This window comes from Ambystoma mexicanum, chromosome 10, assembly GCF_040938575.1.
Source record: "Ambystoma mexicanum isolate Mex_15411 chromosome 10, UKY_AmexF1_1, whole genome shotgun sequence".
NCBI lineage: Eukaryota > Metazoa > Chordata > Amphibia > Caudata > Ambystomatidae > Ambystoma > Ambystoma mexicanum.
The window spans coordinates 491,360,995-491,388,355 of record NC_090932.1 but is presented as its reverse complement, the minus strand read 5'-3'; positions in this window follow the sequence as shown (position 1 = coordinate 491,388,355).

Genomic DNA, 27,361 nt, shown 5'->3' with positions numbered 1-27,361 from the left:
GGTACAACAGTGTGCATTGCTCATGAGCAGAACTTAAATGTCGGTAGATTTGAGCCCGTTGATGTAGTTGAGTCTAAAATTCAGATAGGGTTGCTCTTCTCTGATAGGATGTGGCAGGGCATTCCAAAGTAGGGCCGCTTTGACGGGGAAGCTGCAGCCACCAACCTTTGAGAGCTTGAATCTGGGAATGGTGAGACAGTTGGTATTGATTAGTCTCATAGGTCTGGTGGAGGTTCTCCTCTGGAATCTGTCCGTGAGATAGCTGGGGCCTGCATTGTTCAGTGCTTTATGTGTAATGAGTATGTGTTTATGCTTGGCCAGGAAGAGGGTGGGAGTTGTGGAGCACGTTAACAACACATTTTTTACTGGATATCTATCATAGATGGCAGTAAAAATCAACATCCTTTCTTTTATCACCCGGGGGTTGATAAATAAATAATGATGCATTATTACATTGTATCAGTGTTCACCCTACCTCCAGCGGCCTTCGCCAGCATTACACCCCTGCAACAATGGCATCTCCTATGGCGCTTGGCGCACCGGACAGCTCGGGTCCACTGCTGGCAATTTGTTGTGCCTCCTCCCTCTGTGGTACCTGCATGGCGTGGTGCTGCGGACTGTGTGGTGCCGGCAGACTGCTTGTGCACTGTTCATCACATCAGGCATAATACAGTCCCCAGCAGTAGCTACAGAATGACACGTGGCATGGATGCATGCACGTTGCATTATGTGACCTGAAAGGATTCACATAAAAAGAGCTCACAATAAATAACTGACGCTCCTCAACTGTGCTGTCTCTTGCTCTCAGTGGCGTTTTGTTCCTTTGAACTATTCATTGTGTTTCCTGAATTCGGCTTATTTATACTGGATTGGCATTTTTTGCTACTGGAGTGCTTTTTGAATAACCTTGTCGTCTGTGTACATTGGTTCTGTGTTTTTCCTGGATTTCAACCTTGCTTCTGCTACTGGTCTACTGGATTATTTGCAATTGAATCTTAGAATTAGACTCCCTTAGTTCCGTACTCGTTCTGTCCGGGTCAGGTGCCTGCGTTTTCTTCTATTGACTTTTTCACCCGCTGACATCTGTGTCAGTATGGCAACTCTAACCTATGGACTTGCATTTCCTGGTAGGAATACAGATAGGCGTAACATCATTTTTTTTCCAGAATCCGCTCGAAGGACTACAAGGGGGAGGTGGACGGTCTTGCTCACACTCAGGGTACTCAATAGTGAATTAGATCTGTGCTTCCCTGTTCTTTTCCTCGCTTGCATCTCCTGCTAGTTCCTGATTGGGGCCTGGTTTACCTTGGCACTTAGCTGGAGGTAAATCAGGTAACCCCAGCAGGAAATGTGCTGGTCACAGAATTACCACCACTTTTACCGGCATTTTTCCCAGACCGGCAAATATAGAATGTCAGGAATCTGGCCGGAGAGCACAGGGCAAAAGCTATTCCTCAGAGTATGCACTGTTTATTAGGGAAGATTCCCTGATGTAACTGTAGCATATAATAGAAACTGGGTACATACCAAGCTGATCTCATTTGCGAAAGGTATTCACAGTAACTGCAGGGGCAGGAGCTGGTAGTAAGCAAAGGCAAGCAAGTATACTGGGCAGCACAGAATAATCAAAATAAAGGGTGGATTGGATTATGATAAGGGTTTTCAAAGGATTAAGGAAAGCACTTGGGACTCACACCAGAAGATTACTCTTAACAATTGTCATAAAGCAGTGTGATCAGTTGGCATGCCAAAGAGACTGTTGTCCTCAGTGTAAGGGTAAAACTGGAGACCATATACTGAGGAAGGTAAGACTCCAACGGACTAGGCAAAGGCAAAAGAAGTCTTTACCTTATCCGATCTGAACAGAGACCAACCCAGGGGTCACATTGTAAACAAATACCAAGCAGAGGCACAATAGAGGACCCTGATGTAATACAAGGTGGAAAACAGCATTGCAAGACAATACCATGTACAGGACAGGTAGAGAAACAAAGTACAAAGCAGAAACTAGAATATCAGGACAAACAAAGCAATAGGCTCAGACAAGACAGGTGGTTTCTGCCAACTTAGTGGATATGAGGGGTTCAGGAAACTCAGGGCACTTAAGAGCAGGCACCTGAACTATGGACTGAAGTCTAGTAATTAGGCAAGCAAGACACAAACAGAAAAGCTTAATGCTGGATGTTGCTGCTAACTCGACAAATACATGGCATTGAATAACAGGAGCAAATGACAGTAAAACAAGAGATTGTTTTTGCAAAGACAAAGAGATAAAACAGCATAGGCAGAAACAGGACGAGTCTGTAGAGCAGAAATGTTCACAGAAAACAGGGATTGCAGAAAGTCAGAAAGACAGCAAAGGTACTGATATAGAACTGGATGTCCTCAAAAGCAAAACATGATAGGGGTCTAACACAGCAGCTAGGGCAGGCAGGGTTCAGAAGTCAAAAGTAGAATTTCAATAAAAAACAGACAAGCTGTAAAAGCATACAGAAATATTAGCTACAAAGCAGCTACAACAAACAGGATTCAGAAGCCAACATATGGATATTCAGAAAAAGTTTAAAAAACACTGTCACAGAAGCACAAAAGCATGCACTCCCAGTGGAAGCAGTTGACAGAAAACTGCTGCTGTTCAAAGGAAGCTTATGAAAGCCATCCAAGCCCAAAGCCCAATAGGATAGAACGGATTGCAGTCTCAGGCAGTAGTGGTCAATCAAGCCCAGTGCCACTTCAATAGCCTGCAGCAGTGGATTGAAATTAAGGTAATTCCAGCTCTCTGCAGCCTAGCCTGCAGTATCTTGAAACAGGTAGATGCAATCAGAGTCTCTCCAGCTCTTAGTAGCTTGTTGCAAACAAATGTACTTTGCATGCCTCATCTATCCTTCTGCCTTTTGGACAGCATACATATACCAGAATGCATCTTGTGGTTTAACCCATAACCGGAATGGAACATGAAATTACATTGGTCCAAAACTGTAGTGGTAAAATAGTTAAATGAATGCAGAGGCAGTTTGTAGGTTTTAAATTAGTAATTATGCTCAGTTGTCGGTGGGAAGGATCTTGACAGTCTAGCTATTTCTTAATGTGGCATGGCATTTTATTCTGGGTATATATGATAATGCAAATATGATAAGTGTTATTATGTGTATAGACTGGACAACGTTGTGCAGCCAGTTTGGACATAGCATTTTTAAAGTAAAGCCAATAGGAATATGTTCTTTTTTGGGGATACACCATTTATTGGCAGGCCTAATGTGGACTTGTCTTCTTATAGTATACTTACTGGCATTATGTGCAAAGCAAAAATGAGTTTGATCTTATATAAGAATTATTACAGATATTGGTGCTTCCTGTGCCTAAGTGGCAACACCTGTAATAATAGTATGAAAGGCACCTATGTAAGATACCAATATTCGGGCACAAAGATCAGTCTCAGAAAGTTCATCACCTATGATACCAGCTACATCATCTACGGACTGAGCTGCCCATTCACATTTTCTATGTGGGGCAGATAATCAGACGTGCAAAAGAGAGGTGGAATGAACACAAGAGTAATATCTGTTCACATTACAATAAATGACCAGTTGCTAGACATTTTGCGGACAAAAGACATACGGTAGCCCAACTACATGTGTAATACTCAAGGTGGTGGCGAGACCCCAGAGAGGACGTGATCTGAATAAGAAACTCACACAAGGAGAACTAACATCGATAGACACATTGGACGTTCTACATCCCACATGGATGAATGAAGAGTGTTATCTTGGAGTCTGCCTATGAGATCTATTTTTTAATTGTATATGATGCATGTACCACTTTTCTACTCTGTAGTACTCCTTGAGAAATCCATTTAAAATATATATGAGCTATGTATCAGTGTCCTAAAACAACTAAGGACCCATGAATAAGGACGACCAGATCATTTGACTCATTACCATGCTCCAGGGATAGTGAGAGATTCTCACAGGCACTGTAATGTAACGTAATGTATTGATAGATTTGTATCATAAAACTACCACCTGCTAATGTTGTCCTCAAACAAGATGCTAGATGTAATGAATGATGCTTGCACACAATGTAATCTATTAAGACAGCTGTAGCATATAAATGCCACCTGTGAATATTGTTTACAAATGAGATATTAGACTGGGAACATGATAATGCAGCTCTCATGCAACTGGATATACATAATCATAGGCATTTCAGACTTTGAGCTAATTTTGAGCCATATTTGTGGACTGGAGATCGGGTATACACACTATATGGGCCTCATTACAGGTCTGGCGGTAGCCCTGCCCTTGCTACGGGCGGGTTGCAGCTGGACCCGTAATAATTTACTGGCTCCTGACTTCCCGGTGCCACTGGCTCATTCTGAGTTAGGCCGAGCAGGAAGTCAGATTCTGGCAAATTGTTAGTCCCCATTCCCATAGAGTCCTATGGGACTATAAGGGAGTGGGGACACAGGAACACCGGCATCATTGTTAACGGTGCTGGTGCTTCCGTGATGGGTCTGCCTACTGTGGCCGCTGTGCCTGGCAGGGTCAGACCTGTCGGGCACAGCGGCTCTGGCAAGCAGACTTGGAACATGCTGGTCCAGAAACAACGGTGCTGGTAACCTTACTGGCATCATTGTTTCGTACCGGCAAGGTCAGAATGAGGCCTTATGTCACATTTGGCATACTATCAATTAATTCATAATTTGGTGATATGGACACCTATAGGCTATACCTTTCCTTGAGGTAATATTGATAAGCATCTATCCAATCTACTTCATCAAGAATGCCAACACCTCCCGAATGCTGTTTGTTTTACCATTGGTAGACAATCCATTGCAGTGCCTTTGTGACACTATCCCCAACCTGAATTGTGAGAACTCCTTTGAGATTTACTGGAATCATGACGTACCTGTGCGCTTCAACACTAATATTACATCTATTGTAGCCCATCTTGACATTAGCCACATTCTTAATCATGAGATCTCTGTGGAGATCCATTGGAATAATGCCGATCGCATCATGATACATGTGCGCTTCCACACGCCATAGAGTTGACATGTGACATGGGTACGTGATGATGTCACATGTCACGCATTTTTTATGGTATCCATTTTCGAAAAAACGCTGCCTCCCACGTTGTGAGAGGCCAGCGTTTCTCCACTTAATTGACCAGATCCAGGTAAGGCCTTTTCATCCTCTGCTAAGAAGATTAGAGAACGTTGGGACCCACAATGTTCCACACCCTGTGAATAGTCTAGCTCCTACTTTTTGCAAACTATACTTAATCCCGCCATGATAGATGTTTATCCACTATGTTCACTCCATTTAGAGAGAATTCAACACTACTGGTTTAACCTATTGATGATGTTTACCACTGATGTGGGCATTTCTACTAAGAAGATGCCTCCTGTCCATCTTCCTTATACTGGATTAAAGGTAAATTCTGATGCCTTATGTATTTTTTCATATTAATCGACACAGTCGGATCTCTGTTTCATGATAGAGTCTGGGTTCCATACTTATTCCACACCTCCTTTTTGTTTCTTTCTGTTTTCTAGTTTGAATACTTGACCCTGCACCGTTGATGAGCGGCAAATTCTTTTACTATACGAAGAAGTCCGCTAGAAATGTGGGCTTTTAATGCAATAAAATCCAGGTGAATTATTACTCTTTACCATCGGAGAATGTACTTCTGTCTAACCTCCTACCTACTGTACATAGGAGAGATAATATTTGTAATTTTCCTTTTGTTTTATAGATAATGAATATAAGATTCTGGAACTGTGATGTATATAATTTGCTTCTGAAGAAGGGTTTTTACCCGAAACACATAGAGCACTGAACCCAGTGTTGGATGAAAAATGTTGTTTTGATAAAAAAAAAAATCTTATTTTGATTCACAATCGGATATATTTGATACCCATGGTTTCTGCAATGTTTTCTAAAATTTTAATTGGCATTGCTCTCTATAATTGACTGTTTTCAGTATAGTGGTGTGCAGGGGGTGAGAGGGTCCTTAACTCTAGGACTTTTACTCCCCTTTTTTGTGTAATAGTCAGGCTTGTGACAGGGCAGTTTACGGCCCCCCGCACCCAAAGTGTATGTACTATATATTACTTCTGATCCAACACTTTGCACTTACACAGGTGTGTACCTTTAGTTAATCAAATACATGTTTGTTTCTTTACCACTGTGGACACTATTGAGTTATTATGCATGGATTTATCTTGGTTTATAGTTGCACACACCTGGCTGACAATGGTCAGTTGTGCTCTTCAAAATTGTTATTATTCTGGAAGCATCCTTCTTTCGTCCTGAGAATTGCTATCTCGTGCCTTCTCTGCAACGTTATGACCCCCCTTGTTTCACAGTAACCTTGTCTATGGTTGCTGACTACTTCTAGAGCTCTACACAGATCTCTACTTTTGTGATTTTAGCTTCTTGAGCTCTTGTGAAGCCTTGAGGCTTGTCGTTTAATTAGAAGCATGTTGCAGCTTTCATTTTGGAAAAGGTGGCTTCCCATTACTGTTGCGTTTCTATATTAGTGAGCTAAGTTTGTGTGTCGTTCATGTTGCATTCAGTTTATACATTGCTTATGGTAGTGATATTCATGTCTTATGGATACTCTGTTAATAGTCTTAATGTATAAATGCATATGTTACCTGGTGTATTTGTTCTTCATGTTGAGTGCACATTTGCTTCATGTCAAATGCATGCACATGTATTGTCACAACATTAGTTTGGTTACTCTTGTCATCTTCAGCTGAGATCTTGGCTGCTGTTATTGGTTTACACACCCGAAGCTCCACTTCTTTACGAGCTTCCTGCTGCAGACTCGCAGCACCCCCACGAGCCCTTGAAAAGCTGATCTAAACTCAAGCAGAAGATCAGAGACATGCTCGGAGAACAGCCTTGCCCTCCAGTCCGTTGCTGCAAGGTTCCATCCAACACTACGACATTAGAAGTCGATCTCCATCACCCAATTTCAAAATAACTTTTTCAGGGAGACCGGGTCAAGACCCTTGAAGAAGGCGTTCCATGCCGAAATGTCATGGGACAATCTTTTCCATCTGGGCCAATCACTCCCGTCCCCATACACCATCTGATAAATATCTAGACGTAGACCAAAGACTTGGTTATCTCCCCAAAATATCCAATATAACATTGGTAACAACCATCAGGATTTTTTGTGAAGACTAAAACTCCGGTTCACTAACTACAATTTCATATTCTATGTGTTTTGTTGTACATGATTGCTGCAAAATTATCCTGCTTCTATGTACGTGCTTTAGCAAATTTATGTCTATGTTTTGAGAAATTTGAATTGTGGCTTCAGTCTGCTCTTTATTTGCTCTCATCTCGATATGTCTGCCAACCTTTAGGCAAGTGTTGTCCCAAAAAAACTATTTAACACTATGGGAAACTAAACCCAGATCTTTTGTGACACCAGCTAAATAAACAAGCTAACAGTCACCTGTGACATTCTCTCTCTCTTTTGCATTCCTGCACTTAAACAACTATGAATACACAGCTCCTTTGATATTTAGTGTGGGAAATACTATAATCTTTGCAGCAAACAGTAATGTAAAGAACAATTGTTAAAAGTAAATGTGGCAGGACGCCACCCCTTTGTTTCAAAAAGAGATCTTGTCCATCTCCTGCTGTACCTGCCTGGGATAAGGGCGGTACAGTTGTCATAGTAAGTAACGTGTCTTAACTGTGCAGTATTGAGCTGGGGGTGGGGCAGATGCTATGGATGACATATTCATCTCTCCCTGAACATTCCATCTATGGTTGAGTCCTCGACCACAATCTTGTTTCTTCATCCCCCCATATAGGGCTCTTTGGGTATCCATACCTTAGTCACCATCCAAAAGCTGCCTGCATGTCTGACATTTTCATCCACACTCCAGGTCAAAAAACAATATTCCCCATTAGAATCACAATATACCCAGTGCTCGGTGTAATTGTAAGGGTCCTGAGGGGTGAGGGGGCTTTCCATTGCTTGGACAAGGGGGAGGTCATCTGTTTAGGTATACTCATGTAAATGAGTATCCACATGTATTGCTATGTTCATTCCTACTGCCCTTTTGGCAGTCTTTTTGAATTGGCTGCAATTCTTAGAACACAACGCCCAAATAGTACTAATACCAATATAGCCACCAGTACTTTGAATGCATTAGCCAACTAGGAGGGGATCCATGAGAATAAGTAATTAAACCAGTCATCATCTGCAAAATCATCCACATCCTCCACAATTTTTGTGTGCAATTCTGTCAAAGTGGCTGTGGCTTCCCTGAGGGTCCCATTCTCCTCATCATGGGTGGGTTGCTACATGCAGCAAGATGGTCCTATCTTTGCGAACACTCTCCCTTCCATGGCCATTATCAAATCGAGAATGTACTTGTTCTGGAGGGCCATGAGTCTTATTCCCCTCAGCTCTTCGCTCATGGCATTAAAGCCTTTCACACTTGTGTTTGTTGTCTGCAACAGCTCCCATCAGGTAATTCAAAGCCATTTTGCATTCATATTAACTTGCAACCTAGCTGTAAAGAGGGATGTAAAAAACATCTAATTTCTACCAAACTATTTATGTTTGTCCGATATGGCTCTTTCCATCTTCATTGAGTTGCAGTTGCTCCTCTTCATGTGTGCAAATGTGAGGGCCCTCTTATGTCTTGTGTGTGCATTCATTTTGGCATAATCACCAATCTGCACCTCACCCTGCTGTACTGTCAAGGCAAGGAGCACAGGCCTCCCCAATCTGGGGGAAGTTGCATGCAGGCTTTGGAACCACAGGACATATAGTGGTCCATTATCATTGCTGTTCCTACTTTCATGCCTGGCATGTTGACAATACGCCCACTTATTGGATTTGTTCCAACGGGGACTGTGTCATTATTTGTAAAGCATAGGGTAGCATCTTTCAAAGGTATTATGGGAACTGGTCTTCTTTCATCTCCTACTCAGGTGATGTCAGGCTTACCTCTGGTGCCCTGCAGGAGTGCCTGGTCCGGACTGTACTGCAAAGTGACCCCCGCACTTCTCCCCTTCACCCGGTTGTATATCCCAGCCACACCTTCCCCCACCGGCCAGATGGAGCAAAACCCTCCAAGAGACCGTGAGGTTGGGAGGGGCCTGGGTGTGTTCGGGACTTCTGGTAGGGATATTCTGGAGGAATGTCGGATCCACCTAGGGATGAACGCAGAGTAAATCTACTGTAGAATAATAACTGGGGTTCCCCATCTCCCTTCTATCCCCTTAAGGAATGAGGCTGGCTAGAGCGCGTGGGCCCGGCTCTCCTGTGATTTTGTAATGATGACTTCCGGCTTCTGAGATGGACGTTCCCCAGGTTATTCCTCGAAGAGATGCCAGCAGGGAATGCAAAAAAGGTGAGTGTCTCAGTGATTGCCACCGTATGTTGGGCGTGGCGCTGAACAGGTAAGTCTCTTTGCCGTTCGAAGAGGGGCTGGCACTGATGTGAGATGGTTCTCGGATGTGGATCCATCACTAACGATCTTGTGTCTTTCTCCCAAACCAGAAGCAGAGCAAATGGCATCGCATCAGCGGCGAGGCACCGAGGGAGAAGGACTGAGTCTCAAACACAAGAAGAGGTTTAAGGTGCGAGGAAAAGGCGGCTGGATTCAGATGCTCACCCTGTTTCTTGCTTTCTTACAGGGCATCGGGTACAAGAAGCGGGACTGGCCTTGGCAAAGAAAGACAGGATCAGAGTCCGAACAGAGGTGCAAGGAAGAACCAGAGACCACAGTGGAACTGTGGCAGCCAGGATGCCGAAGGCCACGCAGCAGGACAGAAAACCAGGATACTGAAGATTGCTGAGGATGCAGGAGAACCAGAGGGTCCCAACAGGATACTGAAGGATGCTGCAGACCAAGAAGTTTGACATAGAAAATGCTGAACACAGGAGCGGTAAGTGGAACACTACTACTGCTAGGAGCAGATGAAATGCTAAGCACAGGGTGCGGTCCGGGGCGCGGCTTTATAGGCCTGAGCCATACCCTGTCAGAGCTAGATATGCAGGGGCGTTGGCTTCTTGCATGTGCCAGGTAATTCACTGCACGTGCCAGGTTCACACGTGCTTAATGTTCCTCGGCTCGTACTGGGCGGTGCCCTCCCTGCATTTAGCCCTTCTTCACGGGCTGCAATAGGGTCACGCCCATCCACACATTTGCACCAGCCAGCCAGCATCCCTGTCCACCGCCTCCCTAGTGTACTAGATGGGAATCCCCCCTTCCTATTGACCTGCCATCCCCGGGCCTGCAACAGGATTGTGACAGGTGAACAATTTGAAATATGTGGGCCATTGCTTGAGGCACAGTTTATTGATATGATATATTTTATTTTTATAGCAATCATACACAAGTGTTTCAGACCTTGACGAGGCAAAGGGGGGGAACAAGGGAGGACAATAACAATGATCTTACTAGGCCCAGTGACATTTAACACGCGCACATACAGGAGAGAAAGAAGAGGGACAAGTGCAGGGGGAGGGGGAGTGGAAAGTGCAGAGCAAGGGATAAAACAACAACTGGTAGCACAGACAGCAAGGAGGCAAGTGCAAGGATAAAGCACAGACAAGGGGTGTCTAATAAGTGCAGGTAAGGGGGTTGCAGATACAGACCGAAGTGCAAGGGTTTCCAGGAGGCAGTGCATGTGTGTGGCTAGGGTGGGCAGCGACCTGGGCCCGAAAATAAGATTGTACCCAGGTGCCTTGTGCAGAAATAGACAGATTAGCAGGGGACAGGAAGAGCGAAAGCAGAAGCAAAGAGGAAGATTTTGAGGTACTTCCGGAACCAAAGAGGATTCTCCTCAAGTTTCAGAGAGACAGGGAGGCTGTTCAAGAGGGAGGTCCCAGCCGAGGAAAGAGATCTGCCCCCAACTCAATGCTTGGAGAAGTGACTGACACTGAGGGAGTTGGAGGTGGAGGAGTGAAGAACTTGAGTAGGAAGGTATTTATGGAGGGAGGGTTGAAGGTAATGTGGACCCAGGCCCCAGAAAGCATTGTGGATAATGCAAAGGATCTTGAACTTAATCCTTGCAGCCAATGGGAGCTAGTGAAGAGATTTCAGGGCTTGAGAGATACGATCCCAGGGATTGAGGCCCAGGACAAATCTAGCATTCCGGTTCTGGATGAGTTGCAGAGGGCGGAGAGTGGAAGCAGGCAGATTTAGAAAGAGGCTCTTGCAGTAGTCCAGCCTTGAGAGAACTAGAGCTCTAGGGACAGTGAGCTTATGGGGGAAGGAGAGGAAAGGAAGAATACCTCTGAGGGGGTGCAGTTAGTGGTTTGACTTATTAGAGACATCAGAGTAGCAAAAAGTAGAGTGTGGAGTCGAAGATGACCCAGAGGTTCTTAGCCTCACATGTGGGAGCAGGAAGAGGGCCAAGGGAGGCTGGCCAAAGACTGCAGGAAAGTAGGGTGCAGGTGTGCTGATGAGGAGAATTCCTGTCTGACTGGCATTAAGGCAGAGATCGTTGGCGGCACACCACTCCTGGATAGCAGATAGACAGTCAGAGATAAGAGAAGGAGAAGAGGTGGCAGAGGGAAGTCTGAAAACGTCCTCAGTGTCATCCGCATAGCACTGAAAGTTGGAGCATAGAGTGGTAACACAGTGGCGAGAGGTAACAGGTATTGGTTGAAACACCATGGAGAGAGGTTAGACACCTGGGGAACACCACAGGTTGAGAGTGAGATAGAGGAAAGGAAGAAACCAAGTTGGACCTGGGAGGGTTGATCAGACGAAAGAGGTCAGCCAGGCCAGGGCCAGATCGGTGTTGCCCAGGTTATCACGGAGACAGTTGAGCAGGATGGCATAGTTGACCGTGACAAAGGCAGAAGAGAGATCAAGTAGGATGAGGACAGAAGGGATGCTAGAGTCACGTTGGAAAGCAGGTCTTCATGGATGTTCAGGAGAGAAGTTCCTCTTCTTCTGGCAGCTCTGAAGCCAGACTGCTGGTCATGGAGACAACCAAGAGAGTCATGTGAAGATTAATCAGAGCGATGGCCAGCTTTTCCAGGAGTTTGCCCAGGAAAGGAGTGATGGAGATCGGGCGAGAGTTAGCTGGGCAGGAGGGGTCAACTGTCAGGTTCTTGAGAAGAGGGTGCACACGAGAGTGCTTCAGAGGGGAGGGGAAGGCTCCAGAGGTGAAGGAGAGGTTGCAGAAGTCGGCCAGAGCAGGAAAAAGGGTGTTAATGTGGTCCTTGATGGTTTTGGACAAGACTTTCATAGATCAGACTTATCTGGAAATCTCATCAGCTGAGAACAGAGGAAAGGAAGAAAGAGTTGGAAGGTCGGGCAGCAGCAGGAGGACCAGAGGTAGTGGAGCGAGACAAGGGAGGATGAGAGGAGGACGTGAGGGTGGACAGGATGTCCTGGGTTTTTGAGATGAAGTGAGAGGCAAGGGCTGTGCAAAGAGGCTGGAAGGCAACAGGAGAGGTAGAGACTGCAGCATGGTTAGCAAGTTCCGTTCAGGTTTTAAAGAATCCGGCAGAGTTGTTCGATGCCTCAGAGATGCAGGATTGGATGTGTGTTCTCTTCTTAGTTTGGAGAAGGAGCCGGTATTGCCTTTGGAGCAGGCTGCATGCCAGTTTGTCAAAGGGTGTACAAGAAGCCCGCCATTTCCTCTCAGCCTCGCGTTTAAGGGTCGCTAAGTCAGAGTCATACCAAGAGTTGCACTTGTCTTTGGCCTTCAAGTGGATCATCATGTTGAGGCAAGAACATCAAGAAGAGTAGACCATGGAAAGGGCTGTATCAGGATATGAGTCAGCCAGAGGAGGAGGAGGGGGAGAGAACGTGGCAGCAAAAGCCTCAACTGACACATGCTTCATGGGTCGGATGACAGAGAAGGTAGGTGGGAGTCTTGAAGTTGGCTTGGCCTGAGGGGTAGAGAGGGAGAAATGGGAGGAAAGGAGGGAATGATCACTCCAGGAGAGAGGAGTGGTCAGGGGGATGGAGAGGGGGAGGTCAGAGGAGATCAGAAACTCCAGCGTGTGCCCTGCAGAGTAAGTCAGGCCAGAGGGGAGAATAGAAAGAGAGAGAGAATCACAGAGGTTGTGAAAGAGTTCAGAGGAGGTTCAGGGAGCATCCAGTACCGAAAAGGAGGAATTGAGTGGTTGAGGCAAGGATGGAGGAGGAGAGGTCTGCCTACTAAGAGAGGAAGGGGGTGATCTGGCCAGTTGGCTAATAGATATTAGCCATGGTAAGAGAGTGGCCAGGAGAGAGAGCCTGTAGACACGGCATTTGATAGAGGAGTAGGCCTGAATAGGAATGACAGAGGCAGGAATCCACTCCGGGAAGATCGGGGCTACACACCTTCCGGGAACGGTTGGATCTGAGCGTAGAGAGGATCTTGTAACGATCAGGGAGGAGGGTGTCAAAGCTCTGGACAGAGCTGGCTGTGAGCCATGTCTTGGTGAGACCGAGGACATCGAGGTCAAGATCTTCCATGAGGCAGCAGATGTCAGAGCAGTGTTTGAGCAAGAGTTGAGAGTGGCGATATGGAGAAGGTTGACATCCTTGAAGGAATTCCGGGGAGGGGTAAAGATCAAAGGTACTCTCTGTGGAGGTGTAGAAGGAGGTGTAGACGTAGCCCAAGGGGAGGCAGGAGAAGAAGGAGTAGAGGGCAAGGTAGCCAAGGAGGAGGCAGAGGGGAGAGGTAAGGAAGCCAAGGAAGGGAGAGAAGGGACAGCGGGAGAGGAAAGGAACTTGATGAGGTGTGGGAGGCGTCTATAAAAGAGGAGAAGGTTGGCCCGAGGGCCTTGGACCAAGAAAGTGCCCTTCAGGTAGACATTAATGATGACCTGAGAGGAGTGGAAGGAGGCCAGGAGGGTCTCCCAGTGGGTGCCACCATTAATGGGAGAAGAAGAGAAAGGAGCGAGCAGAGAGACCATATAAAGAGTCCATCGATCTGGTGAGGGAACGACAAAGAGGATGTCTCTGAGAGTCTGTCCCGAGGATGCACTGGTATAGGTGTCAGCAATAGGGAGACCAGCAAAAGAGCAAGAGATCCCTTTTGAACCTCTTCCTGCAAGACCTAGTGAGAAGGGAAGGATAGTTGATGGAGAAACAATTAGAGAAGATAGGAGAAACAGAGAACACCATGGGTGAAGTAGAGAGAGTGGGGGGCGGGGGAAGCATGGGCGTAGGATCAGGATAGGAACAGCGGGGCAGAATCGCACAATGCAGTAACAGGGCCAACCAAGTTCAAGAGAGAAGCACACAGTACAACCACAAGGAGACAGCTAGATTTAAATTGGTAGCAGTAATTTAAAAACACAGCTAGATTCAAATTGGTAGCAGCAATTTAAAAAACACAGCAAGATTCAAATTGGTAGCAGCAGTTAAAACACAGCTAGATTCAAATTGGTAGAAGTAGTTAAAAACAGAGCCAAATTTAACTGTGTAGCAGCAGTTAAAAACATAGCTAGATTACAATTGGTAGCAATGGGTGTAAAACACAGTGCAATCACAGGCTGTAAGAGTGGGAGACCAGGTGGGATGGAGAGAGGGAGGGTAAGTCAGAAGGGTAGCAGAGTGTTGAGTAAGTGGAGACTAACCCATTGTGTGGAGGCGAAAAGTCACAGTAGTCCAGGTTCCACTGTAGAGTGTGGGAGCAACATCCTCAGTGCTTTCGTGAGGTGGTGCAGGAAGTTCTCAAACAGTGAACTGGCAGTGGACAGGGAGAAGACAGTTGCCTTAAGAGTGGACCTTTGAGCAGGGGTCCGGCTAAAGCCTGCCGGTCCCGGGTTGGTGATTTCAATGTTCCGGCTGACCAACAAAAGTGCAGGAGGCACGTTATGAGGCACTGCAAGTAGCTTCTAGGTCCCAACCAATTCGGTGGGCATCTTGAAATTGCTGCATGAATGGCATACTGAGGCAACAAGATAGGGCTCACCAGCAATGTGGCCACAGATGGAAATGTATGCTGCTGTGAGATGCTGGGAAGCGCTGCAACATGTGCACAAGTGAATTAGCAGAATCAAACTACATAAAGATTATTTTCATTTTGGAAAAATGCCATTTTCTTGAATTTATCTTTTCTAGCTGAAAAATATGGTTGACATCACCCAGCATCCCCAAGTACCTTCAGCCAATGTGAGGAGTTGGCAGGCAGAAAGCACTTTGCACAACCTCTTCAGGTTGCTCTAGGAGTGCTAATGATTTGCAACCAATTAATCCTTCCCCCATCCTTCTGCCATAGGTATGTGTCCTTTTATTTGTAACTGTCCTCTGCTCCAACACCCATGTATTTCTTGTCCTTGCACATCATTACACTGCAGCATTTTGTGATCCTCTATTTTAATCACTACCCTTTTGTGTCCACTAACAGGTATTTTACTATTTTGTGTTCTGTATTAACATTTATCATGGTGTTCTTTAGTTTTATAAAATGATCCTTCTGTGGAGAATTTGCTTTTGTCATCCACTCTATGGAGGCTGTTGGCCCCTGGAATTGTCCTAGGGTCATACATAATGCAAGGTGTGTGATCCAAGGTGCCTGTTTTGCAGGTACTCCTGTGGCTATGAACATTCTGGAAGTACTAATGGTTTAGGGACTTGAGGGAACACACAATAATAATTAATCAAACATCTCTATCCCCACTTTGCTCATGTGCTTGTACCACCTGTTGTTGGTAACATGGGCAGAATCAACAATATATTTGGTCAGGTGCACTGAGTCACACATATTTTGCTCTTTTCCCTGGAGTGCTATAGCTAGTAAATTTCCCAAGGGCTGTTTCACTTCGCATTATTATATGCATTGTACTGGTGTTACCATTGTGGAGAACAGTAAATGATGGCCTGATCGGATGATAGATGCTATAGTGTTGTACTGCAAAACAGTAAAAGCAATATAAACAAACAAGAGAGGAAAAGACTATTCCTATCATCATGGCTATAATGTCTCCCTTTTGCAAATGGGTATGGGCATTTGACCTTCTGGGTGGTAACAAACTGTATTTTATCGTATTGAATGAATACATCTTTTAGTTAGGGGAACTGTTTCCTTTTGTCATCCTTTACAAACAAATATTCACAGGAAAAAGCATGTTAATGTTGAGAGAAAATGATGTAAGTCTTTAAATTGAACAGTAACACTGTAAGACAGGCATTCAAGAATCCTAAAGAATGATAAGTGTTCAGGAAAAAGGAAAAGACTAGGTAAAATAGGATTGTGATAGGGAACATCTGTCATCTTTCTCTTTCTTTGAAAGGTTCATGCTTTATTATAGACAAGCATCATCAAAGGATGTTGAACCGACTGTCTGTGTGTCTATATGAGGACAATGGATCTCATTAGAGTCTAGCGGTAGCCGTGCCGCTAAAACCGACAGGTTGCCGCCGGACTTGTGAATTCAGGCGCTTGGAAAAATGGTATTCCCCATTCCGATTTAAGTCCTATAGGACTCAATGGGAATGGGGAACATGGAGGCACCAGCCCCGTAAATAACGGTGCTGGTGCCCCTGTGAAAGTCTGCTATCGGCTGCCGTTCCACCCGCCAGGTCAGATCTGGTAGCCGGGAAGGACACTGCATGCAGACTCGGAGCGTGTTGGTCCAGTAACAATGGTGCTGGTAGGCTTACCGGCCCCGTTGTTACCAGACAGGCATGCCTGTAATGAGGCCCAATGTCTCTTTTAATCTTGGTGATAACTGGGCCTCGTCATCGACCTTGTTTTGACTCTTCTCACGTCTTCTTCACCTTCAGGATCAGTATTTAAAGACAGGGGTCCTCAACCCGATATGGCTTGATGACTCTGAGGTGCAGCCAGGCATGCCTGCCTTCCATTTTCACGGGAGACTCAGTGACTGCCTCCTCAGTATAGGGGCCCCTCAAAGGGTGGCTTATGCCATTGTTGTGTAAAGTTCCTGCACAGGACTTTGTCCCCAGGAAACAATACAAATGGTCTCAATAAGATGTCTGGATCAGTTTGTTCAGTTGTTTATTTGCCTCATCAATCTTCTTTGAGCCCCTCTGCCATCTTTCTGCCTGTGAAAATATAAATTTAAGAGATTCTGTCATAGCTGCCAAACAATCATGCATTTTTTTCCCTAACATAGCAGCAACATTATCTGTATCAGTTTGAGCTTGAATGGGAAGAGCAAGGGGCTTGTGTATTTAGAGTCCCGTCACCAGCTCATGTGGAGTCAGGTTTTGGTCATAGCCATGCTGATTGCGTAATCCAAAAAGGGCTAAAGGAAGGCAATAAATCCAACCTTTTTCATTGTTTCTTTTTGTTTGGCAGTTTTCTCCTTTAGGAGGCCGTAGAGACACTCACAAATTCTGTTCACTTGTGGGTGGTAAACTGATGAAAATGTGTGCTTAATAGGACAGCAATGTGCTCAAATACCGCATTTACAAATTGTGGTTCATTGTCAGACCTGAGCATTTAGCAAACTCCCCACCTTGGAAATACCTCATGTATGAGGAACTTCGCAGTACATTTGGCATCTGGATATATGCAGGGACCTGCTTCTATCCATCGGTAAAATGGACCTGCAACCACTAGCATGTATCTGTAGCCATTACAAATTTGGAGCATATCTACATAGTCGATATGTGAATGCTGAAATGGTCCAGTGGGAAAGGGGAATTGCTCCTCTCACTGTTTGCAGAGTTTGCCCAGCAATGAACTTCTGGTATGTTAAACAATTTACAATGTAATTAGCAATGTGGTCTGCCAAATTAGGGACACACCAGTCATCAAAAATGTGTACTGCAAGATGTGTTTTCTGGATTGTGCAATTGGTCCAGCCCTACTGTAAGCAGCCTTAGAGGCATAACTGGTTTCCCAGTGCTTTCCTGCCTCCACATTGCATCTGTGGGGGACATTAAGCACCCTCTTCGTTTCCATAATTCCCGCTCTTCTGATGGTGACCTCCCCTGTAGTTTGGTTATTTGTGCTATGTGTAATGCATTGAACCCTCTTTCACAATGTCAGATATTTTGGGAAAATATGCTGCTCTTTCTGCTTCCAGCTCGGTGGCCTCGTTGCCTTGAGAAATACAATCCACACCTGTGGTGTGTGCTGTGCTCTTTAGCACTGTGATGGCTGATGGGATTTAGAGTGTGCCTATGAGCCTGTCCAATAGTTGCATGCATGCTGCACTTGTGTGCTGTCTGTGTGCAGGAAACCCCTCCTTTTCCCAACGTGACAGTCCTGTGTCATCTGTTGATGTCATGTAGGCATAGTCGGAGTACATTGTTACCACCTCGTCTTCGTGCATTTCAAGTGCTAAAATCAGTGTACCAATTCTGCGTCTTGTGCCAAGAAATGCACTGGCAATCTTGCACTTGTCACTTTTTCAAAGTTGTCATTCTCTCCTGCCTTTACCACTGCTGTCCCACTGTGCCATACGCCAGTGTACTGGTCTATTGACAATGACCCATCACTTAAAAGAATTATTCCCACTCCTAGGGTATTTTCTTTAACATGGGGTATTTCATCATGATATTCAGTGGGCCTCATCATGAGTTGGGTTGGGTGGTAGCCCTTAAATGCGTTGTTAACTGGGTTATTGTTGCATTTAAGGGTCCACCCAATCATGAGTTTGGCATGTTTACCCCCAGTTCAGAGCCGTCAATACGGTATGGTGCCTCACATATGTCTAGGGATGGTGTATGTGCAACAAGATTCATTATTCAACATGATTAATAATAATACAAGTCAGAATATGGAGAAAATATTCCATGTTATTTCAGCAAAGTCACATTGTAGTAATGTGAATACTGTATACAAAAAGTGGCTATTGTCCCGTAAATTACAAAAAATAGTCTGTTCAGGTTGTGTCAGTTATTTATATTTTTATATTAGTTTTTTTTATATTAGCATTCTGGATATGGACTCCCATTTAGTGTATTTTCTCTTGTTTCCCCAGATCACAGGATACCTCAAGTTTGAGTATACCACACAATTCCCTGTCCTGATGAAGGCTGATACAATTATTAAATCACACTCCTGATACAAGGCCAAAAGACAGACTTGTCGACAATTCTATCACCAGACACTGTTCAATGTACAATACTGTTAACTATACAGATTTGGCATAAAAAAGAGATAATGTGCCTCAGATAAGGCATTATGCTTTTAATCAAGATTGGATTGATTTTAAATGTATTAGCTCATCTCAATATTGTTTTCTGTTGTTTTCCTATTGGGAATGTATGTCTTTTTCTTCAACCTGTGTCAATTTGTGTTTTGAGTTACTTTGTTTCAGTTGTTGTTAGTTAAGATAACAACTACAATAAAATAGTGGGTCACTATATATCCGGACTCGCCCTGATCATTTTCTGATGTATATATATTTGTTTCCATTCCCATAATCTTCCTCAATTGTCTTTGCACTTCCTCAGGAAGCCCCTGACATAAAATGTGATGAAAAATATTTAGGTTTTTGTCCCAAGGTTCTCTAGTTGCTAGCCGCCAATTTTCTTGAATATCCTGAATATAAGCCATCCGATCTTCATCTGCTCTCATTTTACGAGTCATAATTGTGCTCATGTCTGATGAGCCTGGGTATTGTACCCTAAGTGCACTCCATACATCAGCTCAACAATTATTAAAAGCTGCTCTGTCATGGTTAGTATTCTGTGCCGTCACCCGAGGATATCCTGCCTGTTTCCAAATATCATCCTATTGCTCCCCTAATATTGCAGCCAGCAGGCTCTTTATATTGCCTACTGCTCAGGCAATCCCAGCTGTCATTCGTTCTAATTCATAGATCCATTTGCCCGACCCTGATGTGAGTGATGGCAATTTATGAATTTGATTATTTTTGTCCACCTGTGGCCATGGTATATACTGTGGCAGTCCTTCCCCTTTCTCCAATAAGGGGAATTGAGTGAATCCCGCACACTATCCGATAGGTGCTGCACCCTTTGTCTTGGTCCCTGCATCTGTCATACTAACTCTCTTTCATCTGGGTAAATTCCTCAGCCTATTGATGGCACTTTCATGCATCTGGGGTAATCAACAGGCTCTCGCCGTATCACTGGTTCCTCTCTCTCTGTCCATGCTACCTCTCTCCCTAACACAGTATCCATGGAGAGGGCTTGAGCTGCTTCCTCTTTGCTTTCTCTGACGTCTTAATTTCCAAACATTGTATCATCACTGTCTTCATCCGCTTTCTCCTCTCTATCCTGAAAATCTAGTTGTCCCAGAGAAAGCCTCCTACATTTACCACTCATGACTTTTTCCATGATATTTCTGCCTTCCTCGGGTTTGCCTGTTCTCCAACTTCCTATTGCTCAGATTACATCCATTCTTGTACTATCTAGGCTGTAACTTATTCTTTTGACCCCTTTGTCTTCATTATCTGACAACGCATGTCTGTTCATAATGTCATCAACTTCTTTGTGGTGTCTCTCTAAACTCTGATCTCTGCCTTTCTGTTACTGCTTTTCTGTCTCTTTCTCTATCTGGGAGCGTATGCCTCCTAATAATATAAACTTCTTTTTGTTGCCTGTCCCTACTGCTTTCTGCATCTTGTTGTCTCTCCCTTTCTCTTTCTTCCTCTTTTTTTCCATTTTCCTCCCTCTCTTCAATTCTTTCTTTTTCCTTTTCCCTTTCTTCTTCTCGCCTCTTCTCTCTTTCTGTATCCCGCTTCTTTTCCCTCTGCCTTTCTTCTTCATTACATCTTTCAGTCTCTCCTCTCATTTGTGTTTTCTCTCTCTCACCTCCTGTGCCTTCTTGTCTTCGTCTTCTTTCTTCTGTCTTTCTCAAACTTCCCTTTCCCTTTCTTTGAAATCAGCCATGCCCATTCCATCTAATTTGATCATTATCTGTCCTCTTACCCATTCATTTGGTTCAATTGTTGTCTCATCCCGTTACCCTGCCTGACCCCCTCTCTCTGAACCTTCTCCCAAGCTTCTGTCAATTTTGCTTGTAAGTCGTAACGCTCGTCATACTCTCCATGTGTGGACACTGGTCTTTGCTTACCTATTTTTTCTCCACTCATAATGTGTACACTAATGTACACAGGGGGATAATTTGTGGGATTAGTGTATCCTGCCGCTGTGTTTAATGCGCATAATGGATATAATCCCTGTGCTCATGTCAATAGTAGGTTGATAACAGCCAATGACAGCCAATAAATACCCATGTTCTGCAGATCACTACTCCTTTCTTCCATCCTTCTGGTGACAGTACTGTTCCACGAATTTGCATTTGACCTCTGTTCTTCCATTTACGAGTGTCTTCTGCAGATTTTCCTTTAACCTCCAATTTCTTGTTCACCTCCCATTTAATTGCAGCTCCTTTTACTCCAGGCTTCTCATATCTGATCAAATGATTTCTCGTATGGGCTCTGTTTCTTGTCTTTATATCTTGGATATAGTCATCTTCGTCTGGATCTCTCTTTTCAGTTGCCCATTTAAGAGAAGCATCACTTCCCATAAATTAACCTCTTGTTTTGCAAAGTGCTATGTGCGAAAGACAATGGGCCTCATTACACGGAAGGTGGTAAGGGTTAACGGTGACCGGTAAGGGTACCGGTGACCTTTAACCCTTACCGCCTTACTACGAGGTGCCTTTACGGGAACCGACCTTAACGGCTGGTGTAGACCAGCCGTTAAAGTTGGGACCTGCAAAGGGACCTTGGTGCTAATTACGGTACCGCAATTTGTGGTACCATAATTAGCTCCTTCCCCATTCCTATTATGCCCTATGGGACAAAAATGGGAATGGGGAAGGGCCATGGAGGAAGGGGGAATTACCACCCCGCTAACCTTGGAATGGGGTGGTAATTCCCCTTTCTTCCATGGTGGTACCGGTATGGTACCGGTGGCAACCATGGTGCTAATAGCACCATGGTTTACCACCTACCGTGTAATGAGGCCCAATATGCTGTTTGGACATCAATTTCAATAGCTATGAAGATCTTCGACTTCCCCATGCTGTATGTCAAGAGTGCACATATGAAGCATTCTTCATCTGACGTCTTTCTTCCAACTTCTTTCATGTGTTGGTACCATATGTTGTTTCCCAAGTGTTCTGTGCTGTCTAGATAATCATTCAGTTCATAATTGTCTTCTTGGGTGCTTCTTTTAATTCTCAAAGTCTTAATGTAGTTTTCTATAACCACAATTCTGAAGGCATCAGTATAACTTCTTCTGGCTGGTCGATTTGCAGGATCATCCATTCGGGTTCTCTGCGTAGACGAAAGTTCAGCAAGTCGTTCTTTATTTATCTGTTTTTTTCTGGCTATGGCTAAGAATGAATGGCCATATAGATTCGGCTATCATCTCTGTACGTGATTTTTCTGTGGGACTTGTGCTTGGGCTTCTTGTTACTGGACCAGGTGTGTCTGCATACATTATCTGTGTAGGCCCATCCTTTGTCAATCCCTTATTTTGCCTGTTCTGCCGACCCTGTCTCTGGTGTTGAACACCAGTGATTGAAGCAAGTGCTGTGTGTGATGTATTACTAATAACATCTATTTTGAGCTCAGATATCTGTCAATTTTTTCTAGGGCCTGGAATTACAATGTATGGCCTCGGTTACCTTGTAGTTGCCAAGTTTATCTTTTCCTTCTGCTCAGAAATATCTACAGGAATGTTTGCATCATGTGTTCCTATATAAAATGTAGTTCTAACTGTCAGTGAAACCAATATGAGTATGAATAAAATATATGTGTAGACAATACAATGATATGTAAAATTGCTGCTTTGGTTCCCCACCTCGATCATTTGATGCTAAGGAAGGAAAAACACTTTTTTAATTACACTGTATATTTTAGATTGCTTCTGGAAGTCGTCTTCTTCAGCATTCGTACTTGATCAACTAATTGCTTTCTGGAACGAGTTCTTTCACCAGTCGTGGTGCAAATGTTCCTTTATCGTGAAAAAAGATAATTTCTGCGAGCTGCTATGAATTCTGCTTCATTGACCAGTTCCCAATCGATACCTCAAATTTGCTTCAGTCCAGATGACATTGTAGCTTCCCTGTCAGCATGAACAAAGTTTGGGGTTTTATCACTTCCTCGATCTGTCCCTCGGAGGAAAGTTTCTACACAGCTCTGTATTTTCTTTCAGAATATATTGCCACCTGGATAATGATTCCTTTCAGGAACACATTCAAATTTCCAGTATTTCTTGGGTCTCCAAGAAACGTTACCACATCCGTATGTCTCCCAACAAGATGCAGCTAGTCTTCAATTAGACGTAAGAACACCAGACTGACCAGTCTATGTGCTGCATAGGGTGATAAGGGCATTTGTGTTTTCCTCACTGAACTCAGGCAACTTCAAAAACTCTTCAGTGAAGATTATGAGCAATCTTCTAACAATCTTTTCGTTGTCAGGATTGCCAATAAAATCTGGAATGCAGCAAGTTTTCCTCACCAGTGATGGATACGAACAGAACACCAACTCAAAGGGCCTCATCACGACTTTGGCAGTAACCCTTAAATCCGGCGGTCGCGCTATTACCGCCTGATTTAATGGTCTGCCAAATCAGGGCTTTGGCGGATATCGCCCCAGCTCTGAGCTGGGGGGAAATCCGCTGAAAATTCGCGCTATTACCTCCGGCGGGAAATCCGCCGGCGGTAAGAGCGTGAAAATTCCCCATTGAGCCCAATGGGGAATGGGGCATTCCCGAATGGGCTCAATGGGGAATGGGGATTAACATTATCACCAAACTCGTGATCCGGCACTATTCGCGCCGGGCAGTTCGGCGGTAGGGCTAATACCGCCATCGGTAATACCACCGGCGGTAACGCCCATGTCGTGATGAGGCCCAAAATACGTAAGTATATGCCTAGAAAGGTAATCACTGGGTAACAACATGAGTAACACTGAACAAGCTCCATATAAAAGGAATCAGGGTACTGTATCCTTTTCCAATTGCTGTGTCCACGATCAAAATTTGTCATATCCTTATTCTTATCAAGGCTTAAGTGTGCCTCAGTCCAAAGCCAATAACTACTGTGGTTCCTAAGCATACAGGTCTTCCCTTAACCCTGCAACTAAGATACAGAGAGTGTTTGAATGTGTCCTTTTCCCATTTATTTATAGCTCAAAAGGGAGTGTCCAAATTAAATCACAGTCCAACTAAAGAGCTCTTCACACTTTCCACTTGTCGCATTATGCGTCCTTCTTCCTCGTCATGGATCTTGTCTGCACGTGCTGTGTTTCTTCCCTGATGTTTGTAGGTTCTTCGCGGTGGGGTGCAAGCAGAGGAGTCTCTCCAGAGTAGATCTTGATTTCAGCTAGGAGGATCCAAGCTCGCCTACCCAGCAATTTGACAGCAAATGGCGTGACGTCCTCAACAACAAAAGGTCTGTTGAATCTGGGCTTGTCCCACTTTTTCCTTTTGTGATTACGAATCAGGACTTTATCTCCTGGGTAGATTCTTGGACATATACATTTGGGAGATTGGATTGTTGAAGCATCTCCTTCTGTGTTCCGTTCTGCCTTGCACCCTCGGCTCTGCAACTGTCCTGAAATTACAGAAAAACTAGATGTTAAACAGTTCAAATAGTTTTGCAATTCAAGTCCTAATATTTCTGAAGTTGGCTGAGCATCACTTCTAACTCTGGATGGAGGCATTAAAGGATTCCTCATTCGTCTGCCTGTCACGTTTTCGTGCAACGTAAGATGGTGGTCAGAACCTGGTTGGTACCGTAATGCATACAATGCCAGTGGTAGGCAGTGCAACCACCCTTTTTTCAACGTAAGCTTTAACTTAGCAATTCTTTCCTTTAACAGTCCATTCAGCTGTTCACAGATAGCGTTTCCTTGCGGATGATAAGCCAAAGAAAACTTGTGTTGTATATCAAGCAGCGAGGTGATCTGCACGAAAACTGTATTAACAAAGTGAGGTCCATTATCTGATCTCATTACTTCGCACACTCCACATCCAGGGAACACTTCACGCACCTAGAACTTGGCTGCACAGGTAGAGTCTGGGTGCGTACATGGACCCGCCTCTATCCATCTGGAGAAAGGACATACTACAACTAATAGGTATCTATATCCATTACAAACTTGTATCATGTCAACATAGTCCTTATGCAAGTGCTGAAAAGGACCATTGGGTCTTGCGATGATCCCCCTCACTATGAGCAGTGTATGGCCAGCCGTGAATTGCTTGCAAATAATACAATTTACCATAAAAAATGCAACATGCTCCATTAGGTTGAGTACGAACCAATCCTCAGCAATGGTTACAGCAAGATTCTCCCTAGTTGTATGAGCTGGGTAGTGAAGCTGTTCTAGCGCTACCCTTAAGGCTATAGGCATTACTGGTTTACCAGTGCTGTCTTGTCACCACAATGCTTCAGAGGGGTATAAAGAACACCATCTTCGCTTCCACAAGTTCTTTTCCTCTTGCAGTGCCTCTCCTTGAAGCGCCACTATTTGTGTTTTGGCATATGATTATATTCCTCATCCGGAATTGTCAGCACAATCATTCTTTCATTCACGTCAATGGTTTGGACATTCATCATTTCTATGGGCCTCATTACACGGAAGGCGGTAATGGTTAACATCCACCGTTAATGGTAACGGTGACCGTTAACCATTACCGCCTTACTACGAGGTCCCTTAGCGGGTTGGTGCTTTTTGCAGGCGTTAAAAACGAACCCGCTAAGGGACCTCGGAGCTAATTACGGCACCGCAAAATTGCGGTGCCGTAATTAGCGCATTCCCCATTCCCATAGAGCCCTATGGGGCAGAAATGGGAATGGGGAAGGGCAATGGCGGAAGGGGGATTTACCGCCCCTCCAACCTTGGAATGGGGCGGTAAATCCCCTTTCCGCCAAGGCGGTGCCGGTATTTTACCGGCATGAGCCATGGTGCTAATAGCGCCATGGCTCACCGCCTTCCGTGTAATGAGGCCCTATATCTGTATCTGCTATGCGCTTGGCTTCAGCATCTGCTGCTTGATTTCCCTGCGAGATACAATCTGTCCCTTTCGTGTGAGTTGCGTATTTAACGACTGCTATGCCCACTGGGAGTTGTAGTGCCTTAATGAGCCTGTCCACTAAGTCTGCATACTGCACTGGCATGCCGTCAGCTTGGATGTAGCCCCTCCTTTTCCAGCGTGCTAATCTTGACGTCACATAGGTGGAGCCGCTGTACACTGTCACTTCCTGGTCTGCGTGATTCTCTATGCGAGTATTAACGCCAATAATTCTGCAGCTTGCACTGAATAATGTGATGGCAATCGAGTACTGACAAGCACTCAAAATTCTCCATTTGACAAATGTTTCACTACCGCGGCGCCTGTATAACTTTGCCCATCATTATGATCGATTCTTGAGGAGCCGTCAATGAAGACAATCTCTCCCTCTGCAAGCGCATTCTCCTTTACTCTAGGGAGCTCATCGCACAACTCTTCATAGTTCTCACAATCGTGTATAGGCTCTCCTTCGGTAATAGGCTCAGCTATAAACATAGCTGGATTCACTATTTTACATCAAACTATTTTAAATGCCGAAGTCGATATGATTACCTCATAGGCAAAGCCCTTTGAGTAGTCAACGTGCCTTTTGGATTTTCTAAAATTGCAAATAATTCATGTTCAACAAATAACATCATGGAGAATCCCATCACTATGTTTGTAGCTTTTTATATGGCTAACGCGGCGGCCTCCAAACTTTGTTCGCATGGAAAGTGACCTCTCATTACTGGGTCAAAAATTCCACTGTAAAATGCAAGGCGTTTGTACCCCAATGTAGTTCTCTGTGTGAGTGGTGCTGTCATAAAAGTACCATCTGTGTGCAAGAATAAAAATAATTCCTTTGCATTATTAGGATTCCCTAAACCTGGAGCCGTGCAAATGGCTTTTTTCAATTCATCAAACCGTTCTTCCATTGACTTAGTCCACACAACTTTCTCTTGAGTCCCCTGTGCTTTCTTCAAGGCCTACAAGCGCAGCCTAGAATACGAGCTGTAGTCAAAGACCCATTCTCTGACACAATTACATAGTCCCAGAAAACTCTGCATTTGTTTTATCATGTGTGGCTTAGCTGTTTTTAAAACGGCCTCAGCTCTTTCTGGGGTGACCTTCTTTCCCTCATGTGAAATCAATTGGCCTATATACAACACTTCTTGTTGACAATATTGTATTTTTTCCTTGTCAACCTTATATTCTTTGTCAGCAATTATAATCATTAGCTTAACAGAATCACATCTGCACTCTTCCTCTGTGGTGCTGCAAACTAAAATGTCATCTACATATTGCAACACAATGCTTTCTAATGCAATATTGCTCAAGTCCATCTGGAACACTCTGTTGAATATTGATGGGGACTCACAGTACCCATGGGGCAACCTTGTGCTTTTAAGTCGAACTTGTCTGAAAGTAAGAAACATCAAATAGTGTGAGTCTTTGTGCAGTGGG